Source organism: Macrobrachium nipponense, chromosome 44 (assembly GCF_015104395.2).
Source record: "Macrobrachium nipponense isolate FS-2020 chromosome 44, ASM1510439v2, whole genome shotgun sequence".
Classification (NCBI taxonomy): domain Eukaryota; kingdom Metazoa; phylum Arthropoda; class Malacostraca; order Decapoda; family Palaemonidae; genus Macrobrachium; species Macrobrachium nipponense.
In genome coordinates this window covers 23618113-23622639 of record NC_087221.1, presented here as the reverse complement: position 1 = coordinate 23622639, position 4527 = coordinate 23618113, and the positions used below count along the sequence as shown (strand labels likewise).

At 36.7% G+C, this 4527-nt stretch overlaps 1 long non-coding RNA gene across 2 annotated transcripts in view; it reads left to right on the top strand.

The window, feature by feature from the left end:
• LOC135203838 (uncharacterized) overlaps positions 1-2123 on the top strand; it is a 286371-nt gene extending 284248 nt beyond the window's left edge. For both annotated transcript variants that reach the window (XR_010312042.1, XR_010312041.1), the window contains one exon: positions 2041-2123. This is a non-coding gene — a long non-coding RNA (uncharacterized LOC135203838). The remainder of the gene's footprint in view (positions 1-2040) is intronic.
• The last annotated feature ends 2404 nt before the right edge of the window (positions 2124-4527 follow it).

Genomic DNA, 4527 nt, shown 5'->3' with positions numbered 1-4527 from the left:
TGTGTATTGTGTGTCTGTGCATAACTAGAATCCACTTTTTAAAAATCCTTATATATTGGTAAACATTTTATTAAGGCATGGAGCTTTCTTTGTAATTCATCTACTGAATATTACAATTATCTTTCATTTTCCGCAGAATATTGCATACGTTGCTTTGTTCCATTTTTATATTATTTCTCCCAGTGTTTGGTTTGTTACTTGATTTTGTGGCTGTAATACAAGACCACTCAACTGATGTAGTTTTTAATTCTCTAAAATACAAACAAGTTTCATATATTGCATTGTGCTTTTATGTATTGAATATTTGAATGTGACAGTTCTTTCAGTTTTCATTTTCTTCTATTTCCTTTATTAGTTTTTTCCACCATCGTTCTAATTTTATTACAGGCACATAACTGATACCTTTTCTCAGGTGACCAAAGCTCAGATCAGTTTGCCGAATCTTGTTTTGCTGTTGTCTAAAAGAGAGAGTAAAAGCGGTTTTCCATTACCTTCCCTTTTTACCTTCTCTCATGTGAGGTTTTTTCCCCGCACGATTGTTTTCCTCTTACTCTTTTATGCTGGCAATACCCAGGCACACTCAGTTGATGTCTTATTTAATTTACTAAAATATAAACCATTTGACGATTCGTATTGTGCTGTCATCAATCGAATGTGTCCTTTTTTTTTTGTGCAAATGTTCAGTGTGGTTTGTTTTTCTCTGCATCTAACCCTCGTAATGCCGCCAATGCCCAGGCACACTCAGTTGATGCCTGATTAAATTTACTAAAATAGAAACTATTTGACGATGCGTATTGTGCTGTCAACATCGAACGTGACTTTTTTTTTTTTTTTTTTTTTTTTTTTTTTTGCAAATGTTCAGTGTGGTTGGTTTTTCCTTGACTCGAGTTCTTTTTCTCACACTATTTCGCATCTAACCCTAGTAATGCCAGCAGTGCCCGTCGGCACAAAAGAGACCCTCCTTCAAGGTGCCTAAAATTCACACCAGTTTAAAGAATGGCATTAGCTTTCATCTGCTACTTATGGCATTTTTTCCCTATCTTGTGGCCCTCTCTTTTTTCCTCGCCGGAGTTCGTGTCCTAACCCCAGTTGTGCCAGCAGTGCCCGATCACACAGCTGATGAAAGAGAGCTTCAGGCTTCAAGTACAAAACAGCTTAGGAGATACTTGAGCAGAAGAGAGAGAGAGAGGAGAACTTCCCCCGAAAGCGAAACTTCCCCCACTAAACTTTACCTGAAATTCCTCTTTTGCCCAAGAACTAGAAGACCCGACGACTTCCTTCAAGTCTTTTAAAATAACTCTTCCGCTTTCGCCTTTCTTTCTTTCTTTTTTCCTTCTTTTTTGGAGAAAAAAGGGAAGGTCGTCGTGAGATGTACCGCAAGAGCGCTCTGTTAATGGATCGACGTATTTGGTAAAAACAAAAAATAAAAAATCAAACTACATAGAGGACATTTAACCAGCGCATGTACCTCGAAAAAGAGGAAACAAGCAGCGAGATTTAGGTATTTTGGTTTACAGCAAAAAAAAAAAAAAAAAAAAATGGTTAGAAAAGCTGTCTTTAGATCAGCAATTTTATTGAGTGTGTTTTTTTTTTCTATCAAAATATTACGTTTCAGCAAGAAAAATCTTTTTTCATCACAATTTTCATTCGTTACGTCTTATTTTTAGTCATTTGCTTTATTCTGGTCTAGATATTATTATTTATTCCACAATTATTAATTACTGAATTCCTTTTAAGTCAAAACACTTTATTTTTGTTATTATCTTTTCTCGCTTTTTCTTGTCATTCGTTTTCTATTGCTTCCTTTTGTTTTGGTGCCTTTGTATTAATTATTCCTTTAGTATATATTTATTCTCGTTCGTTGTCAACTTTATAATTTAATTTCATACTTCATCATTTATTGTGATCATAATAATTGTTATAATTTTCCTGATGTTTACGGAATTGTATAGTTTTCCGTATTCATTTCATTATATCATAATTTATCATCCTGATTGTATATATTACAATATTATCATTCTGTCGTATTTCCTCCTACAGGAACTAATGAACGGACTAATGAGAAGGAAGAGATATGCCACCTTCCCAAGCGCTTTTGCAAAATGCAGTTGATCAAAAGGTAAGATGTTTTTGACTAATGGATTAAGATGTAATTGATCAATAGGTTTGTAAAATGCACAGTTGACGAGCAAGGACGTTTTTCATAAGGGCGCTGCTGCTTACAGTATACCTTGCTACTTACTTTGCATGCAGTCTTTGAGATTGTCTGCTTTATCCTCTTGGATTAAGCTTCACTTTTGGCGCCGCAGTATCTCGCTCGTAGAGTGCCCCGTAGCTTAGCCCTATTTTCTCTGCATGTGCTGAAATCCTTCTCCTTTTGACTGTCCTTATGTCGATGTCCAGCTCCTTTAACCTTCCGTGTTCCATCGCCCTTTACTCTATAGAAATATTAACAAATTAGCTTGAGATTCGTATGCGTGTAAAATCGCCGGTTTTCGCTTTGCAAGCAAAAGCGCATAGACGGCATTTACCTCGCTTTCTTTAGGTTTTCGCCAAAGCAAAGGGTCCGGGAAGCAAGGGACGACGGCACAAAGCCCTTTGAGAGAGTTAGCAGAGGAGAGTGGCCTATTCATAACTATGCCATGAAACGAAAGGACAAATAAAACCACGAAAGTCAAAAGACATATATTTATAAAAGAATCTCCGGCTCTGAAAGTTCTCCAAAATGAGTACTGTAACAACACTATTTTGGCCTTTCACAACGCTTGGTGTTTGCATTAGGAGACGTTTTCAGAAGTTTAAACGCTTCGCTTATGATGCGAGGGGGGGGGGTGATTCTAGGTGGGGGGTAGGAAGGGTAGGGGTGTTGGGTGGGGGTGGGGGGAGACCTTACTACTATCCTATGCAATGAAAGAAAACACCATCAGGCTCCGCGTGAAAGGGCCAGGCCCTCCCGACGAAACGCTGCTGTGTTGACCCAGTTGCCTACAACTGAAGAAGGTCTTTTGTGGTGAGCCTCTCTCTCTCTCTCTCTCTCTCGCTCTCTCTTCACCTCCCTCTCCCTCTCTCCCCTCTCTCTCGTATTCATTTGCTTGGTGAAGGGAAGAGAAACGTTCTTGCAGGGAATCACGTCGAGGGATGAATGCGGTTGCTTGAAGGGTTTGTTTTTGTCTGACATCTTTCATGCTTTAGAGATGCAAAGCAATTTCATGTATATAGGTATATGCACATACATTTGTAAGTATGTATATAATATATTCTATATATATATATATATATATATGTATATAATTAATATTATTTATATACTGTATAATATCTATATATATTCTAATTATATATATATATAGATATATATATATATTTATTATATATATATATATATATATATATTATATATATATTATATATATATATTACTGAGAAAGAACAAATAAAGTATCCCTGATTCACTCAACGTATTCAAACGAATACGTAGAGCAAGTAAACGTCAATCTTCATTTGCTTTGGGTCAATTTGAGTTATGCACAACCTCCCAAAATGAGTTATTGGACTTCTCGCCTGAAAATGGACGGAGCAATCTCTTAGAAACAATCTTGTTAAGAGGGAGATTACTTGCCCCGAGAAACACAGAAGAAGGAAGGGAAGTCTGTATCCTGGAAGTAGCATTATGGGATTGACTGATCTGCTCGGTTGACCCTGAGTTCATGACGTTTTTAAGCATGCGTTGCTCTCTCTCTCTCTCTCTCTCTCTCTCTCTCTCTCTCTCTCTCTCTCTCTTTATTTTTCCCTTCTTATATATGTCTACTTTTTTCTTTCATCCAGAACTAAACCTAACTAAATATCTCTCTCTCTCTCTCTCTCTCTCTCTCTCTCTCTCTCTCTGTATAATAGGTATTCATGCAGGTAGTTTTTATGGTTTTGCTTAATATATTTCAATTTGCTTGAAAGATTATTATTAATATTATTATTGTCGTGGAGACGGGTATCATTTATTTTCTGAAGATGGTTCCATTTAAACCCGCTTAGGTAGATAAAAAAAAAAAAATCTAGAAAACGGGGGAGTAGATGAAGTTGCGGAAAGAAAATAAATGAAATGCACTACGCGTTGGTAACAAATTCTGTTTTTAATTTAACGTGTTTTTGTCTGAGTAAAATCAGAGAAAAAATAATAATATTCTTCGTAGACTTTGCAGAGCCAGGCGCCTGCTCTTGACAGCATTCAATCAGTCCCGCTGTGTTGAAATGGAATGAAAACTCATTTCCTGCTCTGTTTCCATTTTCTTTTTATTTTCCTTTTCCATGGAAGTTTAACCATTATTCAGAGCGTTTAGTAATAACAGGTTTATGTTTTCAGTGCAAGGAAATGTCAAACAAATAGTAAAGTATGAATGTATCGAAATAATACCCCACTGCGAGACTTCACTTTGTGCATCATTTGTACCCGTTAGTCAGCCTGACTGTCTGCCAGGCAGTCTGTATGAAGATGAACTTTCCCTTCAGTATCAGTACACCAGAGTATTGGAA